General features: G+C 38.9%; 1 protein-coding gene and 1 long non-coding RNA gene across 4 annotated transcripts in view; both read left to right on the top strand.

The window, feature by feature from the left end:
- Window positions 1-26,310, top strand: part of KCNIP4 (potassium voltage-gated channel interacting protein 4) — a 1,316,619-nt gene that overhangs the window by 774,066 nt on the left and 516,243 nt on the right. The window lies entirely within an intron of this gene.
- Window positions 9,719-26,310, top strand: part of LOC133249398 (uncharacterized) — a 55,652-nt gene continuing 39,060 nt past the window's right edge. Inside the window, exon 1 of the long non-coding RNA XR_009736932.1 lies at window positions 9,719-25,498. This is a non-coding gene — a long non-coding RNA (uncharacterized LOC133249398). The remainder of the gene's footprint in view (window positions 25,499-26,310) is intronic.

Genomic DNA, 26,310 nt, shown 5'->3' with positions numbered 1-26,310 from the left:
CTCAGTGATTTTTCTTAAGTATGAGAAAAGTTTACCCTCCTCACTCCTCACAAGAATCTTAACTTGCTCACAGTCATACAGCTAGTAAGTGAGCTGGGATTTGCACCCAGTTACTAAGAATCCATAGACTGTCCTTAGACTGTTTAGCACCATGGGTTCCTAAAAAATACAAAGTGAAGGATCCTCAGCTCCTGAAAATAATATTAATTTTTGTTGATGATTAGGTTTCTTTTGAGTGAAAAATGTGATTTTATTCTCAGAAAATATCTAATGGGATCTTTTATTCTGTTAAGAAAATAAAAACTAATTATCCCCTATAATGAAAAGACATCTTTTTTGGGTATTAGTTCTAGAAGGTCTTTGTAAGTCTTCATAGAACCATTCAACTTCAGCTTATTCATCATTACTGGTTGGGGCATAGACTTGGATTACTGTGATATTAAATGGTTTGCACTGGAAACAAACAGAGATCATTCTGGTGTTTTTGAGATTGCCCTCAAGTACTGCATTTTGGACTCTTGTTGACTATGAGGGCTACTCCATTTCTTCTAAGGGATTCTTGCCTACAGTAGTAGATATAATGGTCACCTGAATTAAATTCACCCATTCCAGTCCATTTTAGTTCACTGATTCCTAAAATGTCAATATTCACTCTTGCCATCTTCTGTTTGACCTCGATTCTTGTACTTAACATTTAACATTCCAATTTGCCTTGATTCTTGTACTTAACATTCTAGGTTCCTATGCAATATTGTTTACAGCATCAGACTTTATTTCTATTACCTGTCACATCCACAACTGGTTGTTGTTTTCATGTTGGCTCCATCTCTTCTTTCTTTCTGGAGTCATTTCTCCACTCTTCTCCAGCATATTGGGCACCTACTAACCTGGGGATTTCACCATCCAGTGCCCTATCTTTTTGCCTTTTCATACTGTTCATGGGGTTCTCAAGGCAAGAATATTGAAGTGGTTTGCCATTCCCTTCTCCAGTGGACCATGTTTTGTCAGAACTCTCCACAATGACCCATCAATCTTGGGTGGTCCTACATGGCATGGCTCACTGAATTAGACAAGGCTATGGTCCATGTGATAAGTATGATTAGTTTTCTGTGATTGTGGTTTTCTTTCTGTCTGTCCTCTGAAAGATAAGGATAAGAGGCTTATGGAAGCTTCCTGATGGGAGAGACTGACTAGAAACTGGATCATGTTCTGATGGGCACCATGCTCAGTAAATCTTCAATCCAATTTTCTGTTGATGGGAGGGGCTGTGTTCTCTCCCTTTTGTTTGACCTGAGACCAAACTATGGTGGAGGTAATGAAGATACCTCCAAAAACAAGACCAGGAGCTGACTGTGTAGCAAAAACAAGACAGAGAACTGAACTGTGGCTCAGATAATGAACTCCTTATTGCAAAATTCAGATTAAATTGAAGAAAGTAGGGAAAACCAAAAGACCATTCAGGTATGACTTAAATCAAAACCCTCATGATTAAACAATGGAAATGATAAATAGATTCAAAGGACTAGATCTGATAGAGTGCCTGAAAAGCTATGAACAGAGGTTGTGACATTGCACAGGAGGCAGTGACCAAGACTATCCCCAAGAAAAAGGAATGCAAAAAGGCAAAATGGCTGTCTGAGGAGGCCTTACAAATAGCTGAGAAAACAAGAGAAGCTAAAGGCAAAGGAGAAAAGGCAAGATAGACCCATTTGAATGAAGAGTTCCAAAGAATAGCAAGGAGAGATAAGAAAGCCTTCCTTGGTGATCAATACAAAGAAATAGAGGAAAACAATAGACTGGAAAAGACTAGAGATCTCTTCAAGAAAATTAGAGATACAAAGGGAGCATTTCATGCAAAGATAGGCACAAAAAAGGACAGAAATGGTATGGACCTAACAGAAGCAGAAAATATTAAGAAGAGGTGGCAAGAATACACAGAAGAACTGTACAATAAAGATCTTCATGACCCAGATGATCATGATGGTGTGATCACTCACCTAGAGCCAGACATCCTGGAATGTGAAATCAAGTGAGGCTTAGGAAGCATCACTACGAACAAAGCTAGTGGAGGTGATGGAATTCCAGTTGAGTTATTTCAAATCCTAAAAGATGATGCTGTGAAAGTGATGCACTCAATTTTGCCAGCAAATTTGGAAAACTCAGCAGTAGCTGCAGGAAAGGAAAAGGTCCGTTTTCATTCCAATCCCAAAGAGATGCAATGCCAAAGAATGTTCAAACTGCCACACAATTACACTCATTTCACATGCTAGCAAATAATGCCCAAAATTCTCCAAGCCAGGCTTCGATAGTATGTGAACCATGAACTTCCAGATGTTCAAGCTGAATTTAGAAAAGGCAGAGGAACCAGACATCAAATTACCAATATTTGTTAGATCATCAAAAAAGCAAGAGAAAACCAGAAAAACATCTACTTCAGCTTTATTAACTATCCCAAAGCCTTTGGCTGTGTAGATCACAACAAACTGTGGAAAAATTTTTAAGAGATAGGAATACCAGACCACCTTACCTGCCTCCTGAGAAATCTTGATCTCCTGCAGGTCAAGAGACAACACTTAGAACTGGACATGGAGAAACAGATAGGTTCCAAGTCTCAAAAGGAGTATATCAAGGCTGTATATTATTATCCTGCTTATTTAACTTATATGCAAAGTACATCATGCAAAATGCCAGGCTGGATGAAGCACAAGATGGAATCAAGATTGCTGGGAGAAATATCCATAACCTCAGATATTCAGATGACACCACCCTTATGGCAGAAAGTGAAGAAGAACTAAAGAGCCTCTAGATGAAGGTGAAAGAAGAGAGTGAAAAAGCTGGCTTAAAATTCAACATTCATAAAACTGATATCATGGCATCCAGTCCTATCCCTTCATGGCAAAAAGATGGGGAAACAATGGAAACAATGACAGACTTCATATTTTGGGGCTCCAAAATCATTGCAGATGGTGACTGCAGCCATGAAATTAAAAGACACTTGCTTGTTAGAAGAAAAGTTATGATCAACCTAGACAGCACATTAAAAAGCAGAGACATTACTTTGCCAACAAATGTCCATATAGTCAAAGCTATGATTTGTGTGGATATGAGAGCTGGGCTCTAAAGAAAGTTGAGTGCTGAAGAATTGATGCTTTTGAACTGTGTTGTTGGAGAAGACTCTTGACAGTCCATTGGACTGCAAGGAGATCCAACCAGTAAATCCTAAACAAAATCAGTCCTGAATATTCATTGGAAGGACTGATGCTGAAGCTGAAACTCCAATACTTTGGCCACCTGATGTGAAGAACTGACTCATTGAAAAACACCCTGATTCTGGGAAAGATTGAAGGCAGGAGGAAAAGGGGATGACAGAGGATGATATGGTTAGGTGGCATCACCGACTTGATGGACATGGGTTTGAGCAAACTCTGGGACTTGGTCACTCATGTCAGTCATGTCCAACTCTTTGCGACCCCATGAACCACAGCATGCCAGGCCTCCCTGTTCATCACCAACTCCCAGAGTCCACCCAAACCCATGTCCAACCGTCTCACACTATGTCGTCCCCTTCTCCTCCTGCCCTCAAACTTTCCCAGCAGCAGGGTCTTTTCAAATGAATCAGCTCTTCACATCAGATGGCCAAAGTATTGGACTTTCAGCTTCAACATCAGTCCCTCCAATGAACACCCAGGACTGATCTCCTTTAGAGAGGACTGGTTGGATCTCCTTGCAGTCCAAGGGACTCTCAAGAGTCTTCTCCAACACCACAGTTCAAAAGCATCAATTCTTTGGTGCTCAGCCTTCTTCACAGTCCAACTCTCACATCCATACATGACCACTGGAAAAACCATAACCTTGACTAGACGGACCTTTGTTGGCAAAGTAATGTCTCTGCTTTTCAATATGCTATCTAGGTTGGTCATAACTTTCCTTCCAAGGAATAAGGGTCTTTTAATTTCATGGCTGCAATCACCATCTGCAGTGATTTTTGAGCCCAGAAAAATAAAGTCAGCCACTGTTTCCACTGTTTCCCCATCTATTTCCCATGAAGTGATGGTACTGGATCCCATGATCTTAGTTTTCTGAATGTTGAGCCTTAGGCCAATTTTGTCACTCTCCTCTTTCACTTTAATCAAGAGGCTTTTTAGTTCTTCTTCACTTTCTGCCATAAGGGTGGTGTCATCTGCATATCTGAGGTTATTGATATTTCTCCTGGCAATCTTGATTCCAGCTTGTGCTTCCTCCAGCCCAGCGTTTCTCGTGATGTACTCTGCATATAAGATAAATAAGCAGGGTGACAATATACAGCCTTGACGTACTCCTTTTCCTATTTGGAACCAGTCTGTTGTTCCATGTCCAGTTCTAACTGTTGCTTCCTGACCTGCATACAGGTTTCTCAAGAGGCAGGTCAGGTGGTCTGGTATTCCCATCTATTTCAGAATTTTCCACAGTTTGTTGTGATCCACACAGTCAAAGGCTTTGGCATAGTCAATAAAGCAGAAATAGATGTTTTTCTGGAACTCTCTTGCTTTTTAGATGATCCAGAAGATGTTGGCAATTTGATCTCTGGTTCCTCTGCCTTTTCTAAAGCCAGCTTGAACATCTGGAAGTTCACAGTTCAAGTATTGTTGAAGCCTGGCTTGGAGAATTTTGAGCATTACTTTACTAGCGTGTGAGATGAGTTCAATTGTGCGGTAGTTTGAGCATTCTTTGGTATTGCCTCTCTTTGTGATTGGAATGAAAATGGACCTTTTCCTTTCCTGTGGCCACTGCTGAGTTTTCCAAATGTGCTGGCATATTGAGTGCAGCATTTTCACAGCATTATCTTTTAGGATTTGAAATAGCTCAACTGAAATTCCATCACCTCCACTAGCTTTGTTCATAGTGATGCTTCCTAAGGCCCACTTGACTTCACATTCCAGGATGTCTGGCTCTAGGTGAGTGATCACACCATTGTGATTATGTGGGTCATGAAGATCTTTTTTGTACTTAGGCCAAACTGGACCTAAATCCCAGATCCATCACTTATTTCCAGAATGACTCTGGATAAGTTATGATCTCTGTCTGTCTTTGCTTTCCTTACTTGTGAAATGAGACAAAAATATATTACCTGTTTCATGAGAGTGAGAAGATTAAATTGGCACATACTACAGTGCCTGGCTTCTCAGATGGCTCTAGTGGTAAAGAACCCACTGGCCAATGCAGGAGATGCAAGAGACGCTGGTTCGATCGCTGGGTGGGGAATATCCTCTGGAGGAAGAAATGGCAACCCACTCCAGTATTCTTGCCGGGAGAATCCCATGGACAGAGGAGCCTGACAGGCTACAGTCCATAGGATCGCAAAGAGTCGGACACGACTGAAGCTAGTTACCATGCATTACTACACAGTGCCAGGCACTTTGTTATTCCACAGTAAGAGATATCTATGGATACTAATCACTCTATTTGAATGAATTAATTGATTAGAATTAGTCAGTTTTATTGATATTAATCCAACATTGATATTTACCTCTTCCATTGAGTGGAACTCAATTTTGAAGAAAGAATTCTTAACAATTTTTTTTTAATGCCTGAGGTTTTTTATCCATTTAGCCTGATATTTATAACGTCTAGTTAATGACACGTCTGATGCCATTGGCCAGCAATATTTTGAGGAAACCCTGTGCAGTGGACAGCATTTCTCTTCAGAAGAGTGGTGCAGTAGAGTGGCCATGAGTATGGACCTTTAAGTGTGACTGCCTGCATGCAAACCATGACTCTGGCACCTGCTAGTAGAGAGAGTTGGACAAGTTAATTTATCCTCTCTGTGCCTCAGTGTTCACATCTACAAAATCAGAACAGCTGTGCTTGATACAACATGAGACCCATATTTTCTACCATGTCATTTATTTGATGTTTATTTATGTCTAAATATTTCTCTCCTATGGATTTAGGGAATAAATTTTACATTTGCTTTTGAAGAACTGCTAAATATTTTTATAATCACTGACATATTTTATATTTAAAATCTTAATTCATATGTTAACAAAAAGAAGTATTTTCATAGAGTATAATTAATTATGACTTCAGATACACAATAATTATAACATGATAATGAAAGGTATAATACAGACTTTCAGGAGTAAATGCATAATAAACTGTTTACATTTTGTTTAATCCTTATAACAACCCTATGGTACATGTTCTAGAGACTTGCCCGAGGCTATTAAGGACTGAGATCCAGGTCCATGTAGCTCCAGGCCAGGAAATCTTCCAGAGCAGGTGTTGGAAGGGGAGCAGTGGGATGGGATGAGAGAAGTTGCTTGCCCTCAGAGCCTTCCCCAAGGCCCTCAAACTCAAGGTCTCACCACTACCTGGAGCAAGCTCAGCTCTCAGCCCCTGTTTTGTGCTTCTTCCAGCCTTCCTTTCAGATCTGATTTGTTCTTACTTGAAATAACATTTGGAGAAGAAACATAAACATCTTTTACTTTCTCTGGATAGGAAAAAAATTTTTTCACTCATAGGATTGTTGGGTTAGGATGAAGACCTACCAATATATGTTCACTTGTAAATGGCAGGTTCATTCTGTTTTATAATTCCAACTTGAACAGAATTCTTCCCTGGTACCATAAGATATCACAACCTTGTGTACTCCTCACTCTTTCTTCACTGCTCGTCTCCAGAAGAGCTAAGGGACTGATGTGAGGCAGTATGCCAGCACTCTCTGGCTTCCTGAGCATCATGGCAGGGAGTGGCTATGTGCTGCTAATAGTGATGACTACTTTCCTGGGGAATTGTACTGCCCAGTTGGGCTAAGTGTAGTGGCACCACTCACAGATGATGGAGGAGATCATTAGTCACAAACTGCTCCCTTGTGCATTAATAGAAGGCTTAAGCACTTGGCATTCTACAAAGTTCATGAAAGATGCCCAGCTATGAATTATCTGCTTCTGTTTTTGTTGTTTTATAATAGGAGGGAGAGGGAAACAAGGTGGATGGTAAAAATATCAGAGAGAATAGAGTTTGAATTCTGCCCCAGCCATGTATTATTTGCAAGTTATTTTAGAGTTACTGCTCAGACCCCCTCTTATATTTAAATGAGAATAACAACTATGACCACTCACAGGATTGTTGGGAGGGTTGTGTGAATTCCTGTGTTTCATTTGGACCTGGCCTATACTAAGATCATTGATATATGGGACAACTTTCCTAAGTCTAAATATGAATACTTGTAGGATTTGAGTGCCCATTTGTTCATTCTATTCTACTTGGCTGAATTCTGTGAGTTCAGATTTCCTATTTTATGCATGTGTTCATAACTGTGATCTAATGTGGTCAACTGGGGATTATTAAGGTCTCAAAAAATTGTATGTTGAATATGCATGCCCAAGAGTATGATCATCTAGGATGCAGTATCTCATAAAATAAAGAGCACAAGACTGGATGTCAAAAGACTTATATTATGATCATGACTCTACCATAAGCCAACTGTGAGAATCTGGGGACAGGGTGGGAGGTGAATCTGGGGAAAGCATTTTTCTTATTAGGATCCCAAATGTTCTCATATATAAATTAGAAATTTGTAGACACAAATGCTGATCCATGAGCCTGAAATCTTTGCGCGTTAAGCATACAAAATGCTGGGCTTCATCCTAGACCAACAGACTCTGAATATTAATGGTAGGGGCCAGACTAACTTTATTTTAGTAAATGCTCTAGGACTGAGTGCAATGGGATGTGATGATCAGTTTCTTTCAAATTTTGGCATTCAATGGATCTAGAGTGTCACACTTATTTTTTCAAAAGTTCCTAAAAAATTCATTTGTTAAAAGAAGGAAAAAAGAAAATTAACAATCTTCAGAGTGACTGTGAAGCAAAATCTTCTCCCTGTTTTCTAGAAATTAAACAGAAATGAGATATCTAAGAACAGAAACCACAGGTGAGTGAACTTTCTGGGATAACAAATGTAAAACTCATTATGTGATGTTTGAGTGTTTAAACTTGGGGCTCCTGAGTTCTGTAGATACTGGGAAATTGTGTTTAGAGAGACTATATGTATTTACTAAATCATTCACAGTATTTGAGGAAATATAATGATTTTCATTAGTAACTGAAGATGTTAGAGCTCTGTGCTACTTTAAGTAAAGACCATTAGGAGTCTCTAGTAATTGAATTTTTCCATTGTAGTAACCTTTAGATATATAGCCTTCCACATTGAAGTTGGAAGTGATTAGAACAAGTGTTCTCAATTTCCTCTGAGCTCTGTTGGTTTTAAAGTATTCTAAATTAATTTGTTAAATGTCATATCCCAAAGGGAGAAACAAAGATTCTTCTTGTGATTATATGCCTAAACTTTCCCTCAAATTGTTGATTGTTAACAGACATGGTTTCCCTGAAGTACACATCTCGGAGAGTTTTCAAGGGTATAGTTTTTCCTTCCTTCTTCCTCCTTAATTAGATCTTCAATATATTATTAATCTTTCACACATTTGCATGGTGCTTCCCAGCATATAGAAAAATTTAACAAGTAGTTTTATTTTTACAAGACCATTTGTTACACAGAGCATGCATTATTATAAATGTTCATTTTTTAATGAAAGAATAAATTTAAGCAGAGAGAAGTTAGGTGATTTCTCTAAGGTTCAGTTCCGTTCAGTCGCTCAGTTGTGTCTGACTTTTTGCGACCCCAGGAACTGCAGCACACCAGGCCTCCCTGTCCATCACCAACTGCCAGAGTCTACCCAAACCCATATCCATTGAGTCAGTGAAGCCATCCAACCATCTCATCCTCTGTCGTCCCCTTCTCCTCCTGCCCTCAATATTTCCCTGCATCAGGGTCTTTTCAAATGAGTCAGCTCTTTGCATCAGGTGGCCAAAGTATTGGAGTTTCAGCTTCAACATCATTCCTTCCAATGAACACCCAAGACTGATCTCCTTTAGGATGGACTGGTTGGATCTCCTTGCAGTCCAAGGGACTCTCAAGACTATTCTCCAACACTACAGTTCAAAAGCATCAATTCTTCAGCACTCAGCTTTCTTCACAGTCCAACTCTCACATCCATTCATGACCACTGGAAAAACCATAACATTGACTAGATGGACCTTTGTTGACAAAGTAATGTTTCTGCTTTTTAATATGCTCTACGATGGTCATAACTTTCCTTCCAAGGAGTAAGTGTCTTTTAATTTCATGGCGGCAATCACCATCTGCAGTGGTTTTGGAGCCCAGAAAAATAAAGTCAGCCACTGATTCCACTGTTTCCCCATCTATTTGCCATGAAGTGATGGGACCGGATGCCATGATCTTAGTTTTCTGAATGTTGAGCTTTAAGCCAACTTTGTCACTCTCCTCTTTCACTTTCATCAAGAGGCTCTTTAGTTCTTCACTTTCTGCCATAAAGGTGTTGTCATCCGCTTATCTGAGGTTATTGATACTTCCCCTGACAATCTTGATTCCAGCTTGTGCTTCCTCCAGCCCAGCGTTTCTCGTGATGTACTCTGCATATAAGTTAAATAGGAAGGATGACAATATACAACCTTGATGTATTCCTTTTCCTATTTGGAACCAGTCTGTTTTTCCATGTCCAGTTCTAACTATTGTTTCCGGACCTGCATACAGGTTTCTCAAGAGGCAGATCAGGTGGTCTGGTATTCCCATCTCTTTCAGAATTTTCCACAGTTTATTGTGATCCACACAGTCAAAGGCTTTGGCATAGTCAATAAAGCAGAAATAGATGTTTTTTATGGAACTCTCTTGCTTTTTTGATGATCCAGCGAATGTTGACAATTTGATCTCTGGTTCCTCTGCCTTTTCTAAAACCAGCTTGAACATCTGGAATTTCATGGTTCATGTATTGCTGAAGCCTGACTTGGAGAACTTTGAGCATTACTTTACTAGCGTGTGCTGCTGCTGCTGCTAAGTCACTTCAGTCGTGTCCTCTCTGTGCTACCCCAGAGACGGCAGCCCACCAGGCTCCCCTATCCCTGGGACTCTCCAGGCAAGAACACTGGAGTGGGTTGCCATTTCCTTCTCCAACGCATGAAAGTGAAAAGTGAAAGTGAAGTCGCTCAGTCGTGTCTGACTCCTAGCGACCCCATGGACTGCAGCCTACCAGACTCCTACGTCCATGGGATTTTCCAGGCAAGAGTACTGGAGTGGGGTGCCATTGACTTGTGAGATGAGTGCAATTGTGCAGTAGTTTGAGCATTCTTTGGCATTGCCTTTCTTTGGGATTGGAATGAAAACAGACCTTTTCCTTCCCTGTAGCCACTGCTGAGTTTTCCAAATGTGCTGGCATATTGAGTGCAGCATTTTCACAGCATCATCTTTCAGGATTTGAAATAGATTGGCTGGAATTCCATCACCTCCCCTAGCTTTGTTTGTAGTGATGCTTCCTAAGGCCCACTTGACTTCACATTCCAGGATGTCTGGCTCTAGGTGAGGGTGTGTGATCACACCATCATGATTATCTGGGTCATGAAGATCTTTATTGTACAGTTCTTTTCTATGTATTCCTACCATCTCTTCTTAATATCTTCTGCTTCTGTTCGGTCCATACCATTTCTGTCCTTTATTGAGCCCATCTTTGCATGAAATGTTCCCTTGGTATCTCTAATTTTCTTGACGAGATGTAGTCTTTCCCAGCCTGTTGTTTTCCTCTCTTTCTTTGCATTGATCACTGAGGAAGGCTTTCTTATCTCTCCTTGCTATTCTTTGGAACTCTTCATTCAAATGGGTATATCTTTCCTTTTCTCCTTTGCTTTTCACTCCTCTTCTTTTCACAGCTATTGGTAAGGCCTCCTCAAACAGCCATTTTACTTTTTTGCATTTCTTTTTCTTGGGGATGGTCTTGATTCCTGTCTCTTGTACAATGTCATGAACCTCCGTCCATAGTTCATCAGGCACTCCGTCTATCAGATCTAGTCCCTTAAAGCTATCTCCAAGGTTACCCATCACCTCTTTACTCCACAAGGCTCTATTCAGCACCTTCCGTCCTACCACATACCAGGAACTTTGCTATACACTTGCAATTCATATATAAATAAGACCTTGCCTGTGGAGAGCTCCAGTCTAACAGAAACACATATACACACATATGCACATACACTACATGCATGCATACATATACACAGTGTGGGGACTACAACAGTAGAAGTATGTACAAGGCACAGCTGTAGAATACAGAAATGATAATCCACTCTCCATGTGGGTTTGGATTTATTATGAGAAAAAGTTATAAGATCTGTAGCAGCCTTAGCTTTTCAGTAAAGGTGGAGCTTAGTTGCTCTGCAATTTGGATAGATTTGGATGCTACATTTCTTTTTTTGTCTTAAATCTGTTAGAAAAGAATTCCATGTAGGATTGGGGAAATGTCAGTTATCCAAATCACAGAATATGGAGAGTATGCTGATGCAACTAAATATCCATTCTCACTGTCACTGACAGAAGATGACTGTAAGATCCTGGCTTGAGTGACTGGTTGGATGGAAATGGCTTTCACCAATATAGAGTAACACAGTAAGGAAGTAACACCTTGTAGGTAATACAGATAGGGTAATACAGAAAGCAAGGAATAAAAGGAGGAAGGGAGGAAAGAAAGACAGAATCCTACTGCATTCCTTCCCATTGAAGATACGTAATCCCTCCATTGCATCATGTTGCTTCCAGCCAACATACTTTCCATTAGTATCAATCCACAGTAGAAATAAATTTCTCTAGAAGTAGCTCTATAAATGGGGTGATTAAGCAGACACTTAGGGTGTAGTAAGGCAGACGCTTACATGAAATGAAGTCGAAGGGATCATGTGCTTTTTAGAAGAGGTCAGATCAATAAGGAGAGTGCTTATTCAATTATTCTTTTCAACATTTGTTGTACTATCATTAATAATTAAGAGTAAAAATAGTGGCAACTGTATTGTCAACAAAGCAGCACCATAAGAATCTTCCCATGTTGTCCTTGGCAATGTCACAATGTGATGAGACGCTGTTATCTATCCAGGTTATTCATAAGCTATTGCCACTAAAATGCTTCATCTAAAAAAGGTGATACTGTTAAGAAAATATGGAATTGAGACTTGCTTAATCTTACAATAACTGTGCTGTAGATAATTGATAATTGGCCCTAGAGGAAAAACCAGAGGACCTTGGAATTCCATTAGCATATATATGCTTCATCATTCTAATGGTATAAAAGAAGAATCTGTATAAAATATTTATACATACAAGTTGCCTAGTAAGATAGTGACATTAAAGTGAAATACAATGAGGGCAGTGTCATGGCTTATGGCAATATGAATTGTTGAACTGAACTAAATAAGAAGAGCCTGCCTTAATTCTTCTTTCCTTGGTATAGCCCTTTTCAAAAAATATATTCATTTACTTAATTGTTCTTCAAGATGAAGAAAATATTTGAAATTATTAGAAAAGGGTATACAAAATTTTTGCTTGTAAGAAAGAGCTTCCAGCTTGAATTTTGTTGCTGCATTTCTTAATCTGGAAACTGGGGTTAATAATCATTCTATCTAGGAATTCCCTGGTGGTTCAGTGGTTGAGACTCAGAGCCTTCACTGCCAGGGCCGAAGTTTGATCCCTGGCTGGGAAACTAAGATCCTGAAAGCTGCAGGGCATGGCCAAAAAATAATAATAATGATCATAATTCTATCTAATAGGTTGCCATGAGATATATTACATACAGAATCCTCAGCAAGATATCTGAATCAGAGAGCACTCAGAAATATTAGTTATTATCATAGTTTAGTGTTCTTTTTACATATGAATAAATAATAAAACCCAAATCTAATACAGTATTTATAATATGCCAGATACTATTCTCAGTATTTTTCATGTAATAACTCAATTACTCTTCCAGCAACCTATGCAGTGAGTATTACTGTTATCCTGAATTATACATGATGAAAAAAAGGCACAGAAAGCTTAAGAAAAATGTCAAAAAGTATCTAGTTGGCAATGGAACTTAGCAGTCTGCTTTTGAGACTGTGCCTGACCACTATATGATAACTGCCTCAAGATAAATTGCTAGTAATTTAGTAATGTTATTTGACTAAGAAGAGGCATTCTTCATATTCTACAGTTAGGTAATGATGGTTCTTTAAAGAATAGTAAAGTAAGGCAAATGTATGGAGTGCTGGTAGAGAAAGAGCATGAACACTAAATACTCTCTGTGAGTGCTTCTAAGAGTTTTACCTCTCTGTCTCACCCTATCTTAAGAGCATTTTTGATTGCTAAATAATTTGCTTTCCCATTCTCAATAAATTACTGCCAAACTACATGATTTCTTTTCCTTTCCTGTTTTTATCAATAGTTTCTGTCCTGTTTTCTTTAATTGTGAGTCTTTTAGCAACCTGCTGCTTTATTTACGGAAGGATTTTATTTCTCCTATTGATCTTAGGCTTCCAGAGATACTGCTTAAAAGCATCATGCAGTGATCATGAGGCCAAGACCACTTACACGTTTATACCTCCTGCTTCTACCCCTTCTACCCCTATCAAAGACAAAAAGCCCCCTTCAAGTCTCTCCTTTTGGCTCCAAAAGTCCTTCAGATGATGTTAGTATAGTTGCTTCCAAGAACTATTTATAAGCACTGGCACCCTGAAAATCATAAATAACATGTGTTCAGAGTGTATGAACACAAGTAATGTCATATCCTCTGAGATTCTGTGTCTCAAAGTATGAATCAGTGTTTTTGACTTACTACCAACAGCTTTTGCTTTGTCTAGATGGCAAGCTCAATATTTAGAAATAAAAAGCAATTCTTTCTTTGCTGATGGTTTCCATTTTACCTGGAAAGACAAGAGCAGAATGGGAGCTCATCAAAATGTCTCAGATTCATCTGATTTTTCAAAGCAAGAATGAAATGCTATGCCATGAATCTCATAGACTCTGAGCCATTAGTGTCTGGCTATGACCTCCTGACATTGTGGATGAAAAAATAAACAGTAGTTTATGACCTCATGGGTTTCCTTGGTGGTTCAGTGGTAAAGAATCTTATCTGCCAATTCAGGAGATCCTTGAGTCAGGAAGATCCTCTGGAAAAGGAACTGGCAACCCAATCCAGTATTCTTGCCTGGGAAATCCCATTGACAGAGGAGCCTGGGCTGGCTACAGTCCATGGAGTCGCCAAAGAGTCAGATATGACTTAGAGACTAAACAACAATAGGCAGAACTAAGGTGCATTTAATTTTTAGTTTCTCTTGCCAAACTATTTCTGTTTAGGTCCCATGCAAAACCCAGGATAATTCTGAATGTTATGCAGCTGCTCCAGGTGGTGCCTAATTTGGGCTTTGACTCCCAGGGTCCCAGTTCTTTCCAGGCCTCTTCTGTCTTTTTCCTTCCTCCAAGTTTTGATCCATCTATTTTCTCTTCCCTTCTTGAAATTTTCTAATTTAGTTTATTGTGATTCATGGCAATGTTCACCCAAGCCACCCTAAAAAATGAATGGGACTGAAGAAGTCAGTGAAAAAGTTATAGATGGATACACTGAATTTGTCCAGAGGCAGTCCCCTAATTTTGTGAAATTTGTGATACCTTGTCAATCACCAAACACTTTCTATCAGCTATACGAATTATCTTTGGATCCAATACATCTTCCATCACTAGAAAGCCATGTTGCACTTAGATCATTAAGTCCACCTTCTAAGATGTTTCTCCATCTTCTTCTTAGCAGCTTTCTAGTCCTCCTTCCTCACAGTAGCCAATTTATGACTATACCACCTTTCTCTATAAAACCATAGCCAGGCTCTTTAACAGAGCACGCCAGTCCCCTGCTCATTGTTTGATTTACCTTTTGATACACCACCTTGTGAACTCTACTTTCTAGCCATACTGAAATACTAGTAGATTACTAATCAAGATAAAATGCACCAGAACTGAGGCATTTGTAGCCATTGTTTCTTTTGTTTGTCAGAACAGGAGCATTTCTAGATACTGTTTCTCTTGCTTGGTAGACACGATTCATCACCTCCTCCTCCCGTTCCCTAAGACTATCTTTCTCATTTTTCACATCTTAGCTCTAGCCATGACTTTTTCCAGGAAGCTCTCCCTGACTACCAATCTCAAGACTTGACAAAGTGATTCTTGGTTGTCCTCCCATGGAACCCTAACCAGACTTTAACCACCTGTTTCCTGTTCAGACTCCTCAACTACAATGTAATTCCCTTCAAGTCAAGTGTTATCTTATGCATTCTCTTCATTTCATGCTTTCCCATCCCCACTACATGCCTAAAACACTGCCTAACATAAAACTGGTGTTAAGAAATCATTGGTGAGTGAGTTGCTCCTTAGTTCAAATAGCCCACAGGCTCAAAGATATTGTAAGAAACACTCTTCTTAATGGAAGCAGAAGTCAACACATGTCTATAACTTTCTGTTCTCCCCTGCTTCCCTCAAGATAAAGTCAAGCTCATTAATTTAGAACTCTTTCAAGTGATCTATGTCTTCCAAATTAATTTTGTGGAACATTAATGGCTAATTAGTGGAAAAAAAACATAGTAGCATTTGTATTAAAGGAAGAAAAGGTTAGAAGGGAAAATGGCATCTCTATACAAGCATTCATAAACATTGAGAGCACTGTTTGATGTTAAAGGCCTATGTGTTTCAGTTGGTCCCATTAAAAGATCAGTAAAACCTGTTTATGTGCAGCCAGAGACTCTGTTTTCATCTAAAAACATTATTATGCAAATAGTCGTTTCAAAATACACACTGAGACTTGAATATTTATTCAGTTAGTTTAAGAAAACTCTGCAGCTGAAGTTTCAGAAAATGTAAATGTAGAAAGATTGATACATGAAAAGCCCAATTCATTAAAAGTGACCTTTTAAAATGTGTTGTGAGATTTAGTTGCAGGACTGTTGTGTTGTACACAGGGCACATGGTATAAAAATAACTCTAGTAGAGATTTTAAACATTCACCTTTCCCATTCACAGCCTGAGATTAGCCAAAGATAGGGCATGACATTATCCTCATGAGAGAATTAAAAGGCAGCTTAATGCACTCTTCAATGAAGAACAAATTCAATTAAAAGTACACATACAAACACACACAAAACAATGAGAAACTGACACTATGAATATTATTCTACCTAGACAAATCCAATAATACAAAATTTTTGAGTTTGTTATATTTGGGAAAAAATAACCAAATGAGCCAATATTCATTATTTTCATCATCATTGTGTTATCTGGTCTGTAACATCTAGCTGAACTCGGCGCTTTGCCTATATTACCTCTTTTAATCTCATAACCTGTGTTACAATAGCCATCATCCCCATTTTACAGATAAGGAAACTGAGGCTTAGAGAGACTATGTGACTTGTTTAATATCTCACCAGTAGTAAATGATAGGGATTCCCTGGTAGCTCAGACAGAACTCGGATTTGAATTCCATCCTGACTGACTCCACATCATCCAACCTGTCATAACTCTATTATGTCTCTTTCTATTAACAAGGAACTCTTATCAGATGGTCAGTCTGGGTTACTCCCAATTTTTTGTTTTTTTTTTCAGATTTTTGCTTGTTTGGCATAACTCATTTGTGTGTAAGTCAGATGCTGAGCCTTAACTGAAAAAAAATATTATTTGAAAACCAAGGAATAATGTATATAAAAAGAGACTGAAATAGGAAAAGCTGTCTTTTTTGTTCGCAGCATGCATTATTAAGTTGTATGTTTATTTCCCTAAAAAGGATGCATAAGTTCAATACATATATGACAGAAGCTAACCCCACAAACGTAATCAGTATGAACTCCCTAACCTTTGAAAATGTGAATTCTCTGCCCTGCCACTTGATATTCCTATGACTTTAAACAAATTTTTAAAGTTTCTTTAAACCTCTATTCGGAGAAGGTGATGGCACCCCACTCCAGTACTCTTGCCTGGAAAATCCCATGGATGGAGGAGCCTGGTAGGCTGCAGTCCATGGGGTCACTAAGAGTCAGACACGGCTGAGCAACTTCACTTTAACTTTTCACTTTCATGCATTGGAGAAGGAAATGGCAACCCACTCCAGTGTTCTTGCTTGGAGAATCCCAGGGACGGGGGAGCCTGGTGGGCTGCCGTCTATGGGGTCGCACAGAGTCGGACACGACTGAAGTGACTTAGCAGCAGCAGCAAACCTCTATTTCTCATCTGTGAAATGGTACTCATAATACCTATCTTATTGAATTATTGAGAGGACTGAGATAATATATGTAATTTGCTAGCATAGTGGAAATGACCAAGTGGTCATGAAATTCCTATTACAATGTTACTGAAGTAATTCATCAATACTTACTTATAGACACTTTATACAGTTCCTCAGCCCTTTAAAATATATAGTGGTTTCTTCCATGTTCCAGGCAGCATAAAAGTTGATGGCTTATTCCAAGTGTTCAAAAGTCAGAAGCAAATGGCATGTGCTTAACTGCCCTTCCACCCATCAAATGGGTGAAGACTGTTGGCTTTTAATTTGGAGCATTGATTTCTCACTATGAAGGTTATTTTACATTGTGCTTCTGTCTCTTTGCCTCAGAGGTCAATGTCTTCACTCAAAAAAAACTACTACAAGCTTGACTATCACAAGCAAGATTGGTTTTTCTTTTGCTATCATTTCCCAGAAATCACCTTTCCCATAATAATTTATTATTTTCAGTTCTTGCCACTCTTGCCTGGCTCACTCCTGCAGGTCAGTAAGTGGTTTCCATGTTCCCGGCTCCACTCAATAAAATCCATCCTCCACACTGTGGTCAAAGTGATCTTTGTAGACTACAAATCTGATCGTGAAATTCTTGCTTAGTGTTCTCTAAAAATACTTCATGAATGACATAAGTCAGAACTCCCTTTTTATCCTATAAGGCTTTTGCTGGCTTGATTCCTCTTAATATTATTATATCTCACCACTCCTCTTTTCTTATTACCTGTTCAAACACACTCAGGTATATATCAGGTATATAACAAGCAGCTTCTCATCTCCCAGACTTGGCCTGGGCTGTTCCTCTGCCTGTCTGCCCCCTTTCTCTTGCCTTCATTTCTTTCATTGGTGAATTCTAAATCATTGCTTAAGACTTACCTCACATCTTACATCTCTGTGATCCTTTTCTTGTCCTTGTAGCTTCACTCCAAGATGAGTTAAGAATTCCCTTCTGTATGCTTATAATAGCTTGTATCTGTTTTATTCTAGCTCTTATCTTTTTATTGAACAAACTTCAGTGGTGCTTACTGTGTGTCAGGCATTGTTCAAAGAAATTTAGAAATACTAATTCATTGAATCTTCAGGCAAATGCTGAGGTAGGTATAGCATTTTTATCCTCACTTTATACATGAAGAAACTCAGGCACAGAGAGATTAAAAAACACAGCTAATAAGTGAGACATAAAGCCAGAATTTAAGTTTAGCAGTAAACCTCCTAAGCATAAGCGTTAACTTCTGCATTACATTCTCAACCACAATGTTAACCATCTCTATTCCCACACTGGTGTTGGAAGGACTCTTTCTGGTTCCTATTTTGGTGTGTCTTTCTCATATGAAGTGCATACTAGCTATATGTACACATTGGATACATAGAAGTAGTTGAATACATTAAATAATTCAATGCTGCTTCTACATCATTCCCTGGGCTTTTCAACTCTTCCAGATTATCTCCTTGGACAACAAAACCAAACTTTATTTTGTGAAGTGGTTCAACTTTACAACAGCTCTTCCAAAACTCCCCTCTACTCATACTCTTCCTTTCTAGGCTCTGAGCCTTTACCATTTTACTTAGGGCATAGAAAGCAAAGAAGTTCCCTATCTTTAACATCCCTTATCTTTGGCAGGAAATGGGCTATAATTTTGGGGTCAAACAATCCTATGCTAGAGTACTTGCTCTGCTGAGAGCAGAAAATGGCAGTGGCATTTTAGGCATCGAGGCCAGCTGGAGCCGAATAGTTGTTGGAATAAGTCATGGCCTTCTGGGATTTGGTGTCTACTCTGAAGGCCCAGAACCTCAGTCTTTTCACTTGATTAATACCCAACAAGATGGCTGAAGCTAAGCAAACCCCACAGAGACAGCATGATAAGAGTTAAGGGAATGTAATTTGCAGTCAACTTGGGTTCTAATGGGCTTCCCTGGTTATTCAGATGGTAAAGAATCTGCCTGCAATGCAGGAAGACCCAGATTTGATCCCTGGGTTGGGAAGATCCCCTTGAGAATGGAATAGCTATCCACTCCAGTATTCTTGCCTGAAGAATTTCAAGGACAGAGGAGCCTGTTGGGCTACAGTCCATGGGGTTGCAGAATCAAACATGACTGAGTACTGACACTTCACGCTGGGTTCTAATAGCACCTTTATCACTGATGAGCTGGGTGACCTTGGGCACATTCTTTAGTTATAAACTTTAGTTTTCTCTTCTGAAACCCATAGATAATGCATCTTCCTTACAAAGGTGTTTGCTAACATTTAATAAAATATGTCTCTACCTTAGTTCTGCCTGGCACATCATAAATTCTTAAAAGATAATGGTATGTTATAACAACTAGAATTACCACATAGAGTACTTATGTTAACAGGACTAAGACACGTTACCCTTTAGTCAAGCTCCATGAAAACCTGGAGCCTAATAATAAGCTATTTGATGGAAGCTATGGAAACCAGAGAGGAGACAGGTGTAATTCAGCCTGAATGAAGAGGAGGATTGGTAAAGGTTTTGTTATTTATTCATCATTAAAAATATTAATTAGGCAGCTAGAATGGGCCAAACTCTAGTATTCTTGCCTAGGAAATCCCATGGACAGAGGAGCTTGGTGAACTGAAGTCCATGGGGTCACAGTTGGATATGACATAGTGACTAAACCACCACCACCATGAGCCAAACACTGTTCTAGGTGCTGGGGATATACTAGCTAAAGAGAGAGATACAGTCCTGCCTTCAATTTGTTCACAGTCTATCAGAGATAAAGATAATAAACAACTGAACAAGTGACTCAATCTATAAGAATAGCTTTTGACACATGCTACAGAGAAAATGAATTATTGGAGAACAGTTGGGTAAAAGTTGGGGTAGTCTCTTTGCTTTCCTTTCCTGAAGCAGATCTTCAGATTCAATTTTGTGTCAATGTGAAATATCAGAAGGTGATTCCAGGGAAATGTGGTTGAGAAATGGAAATAAGTCCAGGAAAGGAAGGCAGCAATATGAAGCAAAGACTCTCAGAGGACAACTTTGGCTCAGTCCTGCAAGAGAGCTGTAATGGAATGGAAGTTCAGCTTCGAAGTTGGACCAGTCATGAATCGAGGGAGCTGGAGCATTTATACTCCTCATCCATCAGGCATTGGCTAAGGCTGTACTCTAGGGTGGAGAAGAATATAAATCAATAGGCACTTTCTGCTCTCCAAGTATAGCCAAAGCCATTTTGGCAGCCTGAAATTCATCCTCTGACAAAGAGACACAGGTGCCAGCATTTGGGAGTGAAAAGTACACGGGGGTTCATGTTCATGAAGATAAAAGGGAGACCCAAGGTGATGTGGGAAGAGTACTAACAGACTGTGCTTCGGGGGTGTTTTGTGCTAAGAAAATGTTTAAACCAAGACCAGAAAGATAAGACGAATTCAGCCTTGTGAAGAACAGGGAAATGCATTTTCCAGAAAAAGGACTTGCTTGTGGAAAGACAATGAGATAGGGAAGAGAAAAGCATTTTTAATGAATTGAAAGGACTTGAATTCCGGAGCATAATGAGTGAAAAGAAGATTACAAGATAAGACTGAGGAAAAATGCAGGCTCCAGAAATTTGCAGGCCTTGTAAAGGAGTTAGGATTTATTCTATGTTGATTTCTGTTTGAAGGTTTCAAGGCTTGGAGTAGCATTATGTGGTTCTAGTGATAGGAAAATCTCCCTGACCACATATGGAATATAGACTGTAGTGGGGGAAGTAGAGCAGATGCAGGGCCACGATTCTGTTGTTTACTATTGTAGTTGATGTGAGAGGGGAGAGCAGCATAAACTAGGCTGGGAGGAGTGAAGACAAGGAGAGATGGATGGAGGTAGCGTATGTTGCGAACTTGAAGCCAGTAGGCCTTGCTCATGCATGGGATGTGCAAGTGAGAACATGAAAAGGGGTTAGCATAATTCTTAAGTTTCTGGGTGTAGTAACTGGGAGGATGAGGTGGTTGCTTACTAAGACTGCGAAGAATAAGAACCAATATGACAAGTCAGATGGAGATAATGCTAAGGTCATTGAATGACCTTCAAGCTTTGTGACAATGCTGTATTAAATCTTAGTGATTTCATAACAAAGGAGTGTAATTGGTTCAGTGGAAGGTGGTGACCTGAACACAAGGGATTTCTTCTTGACATCTACTCTAATCTGCCTCTGAAAGGACACTGATGGAGCTATTCTAAATCTCTATGTAATATGTAAGCAGATCCATATTAAACATCATCTTGAACAAATCCTTTTTGAAAAATGTTTCTCTTTTCTCTCAGCAATGGGTCATATTTCAGTTTCTTTTAATGCAATATCATTTAATTCCCCACTTAAATATAAGCATTGATTTAAAGCCAGAGTCCCTCGGGGTATTCATTGAAGCATTTTAACATTTTCTTTTCCTTTGTTTGATATTATAATCAAGTCTTACATAGAAACAGAAGGAAAGAATAGTCTCTGCAAGAAAAGAAATAGGAGCAGACAATTTTAAACACAGGGAACTGGACTATTGGCAGTTAAATTCTAGAATCACTGTGGGGGTGGGAAGGAGCTCTGTCAGTAGAAACCTGTTGATTTTAATGTTGATGAGAAGGCAACTGGGAACTCAATCAAAAATCATCCCCTTGCCTTACACAATCTCCGTACCAAGTAGTTGGGTTAATGAGTAGAGGTAGCATGTAATCTTAGAAATAGAAGCAACTTGGCTACTGACCTGCTTGGCCTTGGATAAGTCACAGTACCATTCTGAAAATCAGTTTTGCATGTGTGTATGCATACTAAGTCGCTTCAGTAGGGTCCGGCTCTCTGCGACCCTATGGACTGTAGTCCTCTGTAAATGAAAGAGCTTGATTTACAGTGATATTGGCAAGTAGGTCCAATGTCATGAGCCCACTCATACCCGTTATCAGTGAATGCCTGAAGCACTGTGTAGAGAAGGATTCTTAGACCACTTCTGGATTCTGAAAAATAATATATCCTTGTAAATAAGCTCTATTTACCATGGGCATTCAGAAGAGCATGTGACAGCTAGAAGTTTCTGAAGTTCATTTCAGTCCTTACATCTAACGTTTGCCTTTTCTCAGAAACTGAATATTGTACATGCTGTTCAAAAGTATTAAATGTTAAACTGATGATAACTAAAATGCCTGGTCTAAATCAATGTATTATAGCATAAAGCAATCCACACCATCTACTTTATCGATAGCTATATGTGGTCCTTTAGAGAAGGCCTTGCCTCTACAAACTGTCCTAAAAAAGTAAAAATGTAATCTTGATTTCATAGTTTTAAGATAGAGGCTTTTTGTTATAATTAAGCAATACTTTGAAGCTCCAGAATATTTCAAATAGACCTTCTAAGTAAGCACAGTTAGGCACAGCTTCTTAAAACAAGAGAATCCTTAAACGGGAATGGGATCCACACAAGCTAACCCTTATTGAAGGCACGGTCAAAATCTCAGCACTAAATTCATGGCCATCTTATCTTCTTGATTTAAATTATACATAATCACCATAGGTCTTTTTTTCTGCTTCATAGCTTCAGATTGGCTGCTTATACTGAGATCTAGTAGGAAAGAAGCAATTCTACATAGTTTGCACACATGTGCATGCACACACACACGTTTGTCTTTCTTTAAGCACTCCGCCAAATGTCTGATCATCAGGATGGTATTCCCTTAACTAGAAATAGAAGCAGGAGACTTTCTTTTTTTTTTCCCCAGAAAGAACCATGGCAACTGACACCCAGGATGACAGCTAAGACAAGTTGCAAAGAGCTGAGAACAAAATATAAAAAGAACAAATGCCTTATTTATTTACATGCTCCCTTCCCCACCTGACTCTAAGAAACTTTAGGGAAAGGACTGCTTTCCTTCGCCTCTGTATTTCTCATGCTTAAAATGGGCTTGCTGTGTAATAGGAGCCGAACACATGTTTTCTGAAATAACAAGAGTTCCAACATCAAAACCAGTAGCGAAAGGCAGAAAATGATGTGGGGGAAGACAGCAGTGGTGAAAATTAGAGATGTGATTAAATGGTGTGAAAATTTGAGATTGTCAACACACTTTATGGAAGAAGTGTGGCATGGCTGTGACTAACTTTGGAACCTGGAAATCGAAGGGATTTTTCACTTTTCAACCAGGTGTATTTATGCCCTGATGGCCGAACAAAGCATCGATTTAATTCAGATAGACGCATTGCATTTGACTATGTGAACTGAAATGGGTTTTGTCATTACCTGAATCATTAACTTTGAATACAGGCTTCAGGGTGTGGTGGTAATTGTGTTAAGGGGATGGGAGTGGAAAAGGGATTAATACCACAGGCTTTAGAGTCTGAAATTTCTGAGCTCAAATCTCAAACTACTAATTATGAGTATGATTTGAGAGGTCATTTATACTCTGAGCTGTAGTTTGACTACCTGTAAGGTATGGACAGCAGTACTGCTCATGGAGTGGATAAATGTTACCAGCCGTGTTAAAACATAGCCACGTGCTTAGTACACAGTAGACACTCAAAAAATGCTTGCTGTTACTAGTGGTATCATTATCAGCATCATTAATTTTCAGTAAGTTACTAAATGGATGTACTGAATGAATGTAACTATGAATGCAATAATGCTCCTTCTTAGGTTTAAAATATCTTTTAGGATAAAAACCAAACAATTGTGTCTAGAGTGTTCTAAACTAGGCTAAGTCAGACAACCTATTTTGAAAGCACATTTAAAATTCTACATCTTTATGCAAATATAGGAATGTTTCATTATCATCATCTGTCTGATAGACTGAAAGCATTCTATTGAGAGAAGGAATGTGTTTTAGATTTAAAATAAAGAGAGATGGGTAATGTTGGCAAGAAGCAATCTCAGTGAGATGGAGATGTTGCCAGTTTTTTGCACTGCTTGGGTAATTCAAAACAGAGGTCAAAATACAGGAATAATGAAACACTTCCAAATGCACAATTAACTGATAGTATGAGAAGAAAAGAGCATCAAAAATTATATCATGTTAATATCAACTATAGTCTTAAAGAGATAAGGAAGAAAATGATAGTCAATGTCAAATTATAATTTATATCTCCTCCAAAATTCCCATGTTGTTGGATAGTGGGTCTGGATAGTGTTGCCAGATGTGAGTGAGTTGCCAGATGCTTAGTGAGTTTCCAATTAAAGGAAACAGGATTATATATTATTCTTGTGTGTGCATGTGTATGTGTGTGTGTGTGTGTGCGTGTGTGTGTCTGGCTCAGTCTCTCTGTTTCTCTCATTCTCTCCTGCTTGATTTTGTCTTGCTAAGGTTTGTCTGTGTTTTCTTGCAACGTACAGAATATTTCAGGAATTATTCATTTAGCCAACGAATATTTTTTGAGCTTCTATGACATAGATAGTACCAGAATATTATGAGGAAAACTTGAAATTGAGGCTTATTCTCATATTTACCAAAGAATACAGTCTCAGATCTGCCTAACCTCATCGTGTGATCATCAATAAATCATCTAACAGAACTTTGGCTAAATATGTCCATATGTGATATGAACTCTCATCTCTGCTGTTCCATAGCTCCTCTGAAGCTAAAATTAAATGCTCAATGAGTGTTTCTGGGAAGCTTTATTGTTACTATTGCTATGTAATTTTTTAAAATAGGAAAACACTGGATTCTGTGGACAAACTAATTAAAGCAGCTAAGGAAGGCTGACTGATAAAAGGAAATTTGACAAGGGGCAAGAAAAAAAAAAATCTTAAGTGTGCTAATTTGAACAGTTACCTCAAACTATCCATTTGCTGTTTAATTCTTCCTGGTAACTGTATATACCTAACAGTGTTTTAGACCAGTGTTTCTCAAACCTGAGTGCATCGGAATCTAGAGGAAGGTTTGTTAAAATACAAATCACTGGACTCCCCCTAGGCTTCTGATTCAGTTGGTCTGGGCCCCAAGAATTGGCAATTTCTAACAAGTCTAGGTTAAGTTGATACTGCTGGTCCCGGAGAGCACCCTTGGAGAATTGAAGGGAACACCTGCTCTTGCTGAGTTGTAAACCAAATAGGGAGATAAAACTTGAATGAATTAAAAAAAAAAAAATCCTAGCCCTGAGCTCCTAAAATGGAACTCTTACTTTCCACCCACAAACCTCTTCTTTCTCCCAGTCCTTGGTTGAGAACACACTCTCAGCCCAAGTGCTGAAAGTGTAAACTTTGATGGGTTTATCTCAGCACCCACACCCAAGTTATTTACTCATTTACTCAACACATGATTACTTTTTTTAAGCCCCTTCTGTATGTCAGGAAATGTTCCAGAGGCTGGAGGGTAGAACAATGCCTGAAACGACATCTGTGTGCTCAAAGAACTAAAATTCTGGTAGGTAAAATATAAAACACCAAGCAAATGAATATTAGTATAAAGCATGTACTGTAACCAAAATATGAGCACGTCATACCATCATCATTGCCACTACCTATACCATCTCAACTAATCTCTTGCCTGATCTACTGAGATGAACTCATAACTACTTCTCCAGCTTCCACTGTTTCCCAAGCCCAATCAATTATTCTCACAATTTTCACATGATTCTTTAAAATATTTATTAGATTATGGCATTCTCCTACCTGAAACCTCTTGGTGACTTTCTTTAGCATGTAGTGTTAAAATCAGATGCTTTAATTAACACGGCATATAAGATCTCTCCAAACTCTCTTCACCTTCATAAGGTCTCCTGGCCTTCTTTATGCCCCTCTGGCATACTAAGTTCATTCAAATTTCAGGCCCTTTGTACTTGCAGCACCATCTCCATATGCTCTTTCTAAATATCTGATTCTCCTTTCATCATTTAGGCCTTAGACCAAAATGTTACCTCCACAAAGAAGTAGTTTCTGACCATGTTTCTAGCACACTTTATTGCCACAATTATTTATTACTCATTTTTCCCTTCATAACTGTTACTTCTCACTGATACTATCTAGCTAGCTAGCTATATGGGTGATTCCCCCAAGCTTCATGAGGGCAGTGCTTATTCAGACTTGTTATTGTTATGTCTCTAGTGCCTAGACAACTGCTTGACATATCATAGATACTCAGTTAAAATTAATTGAATAAATAAGTGAATGAATAAATGAAGCACTGTGATTAATTGTCAAGGTCTTCATTTTGGTATTCCTTAACATTAATGGCCA

This window comes from Bos javanicus, chromosome 6 (assembly GCF_032452875.1).
Source record: "Bos javanicus breed banteng chromosome 6, ARS-OSU_banteng_1.0, whole genome shotgun sequence".
Classification (NCBI taxonomy): domain Eukaryota; kingdom Metazoa; phylum Chordata; class Mammalia; order Artiodactyla; family Bovidae; genus Bos; species Bos javanicus.
This window is presented reverse-complemented; position numbering and strand designations above follow the sequence as displayed.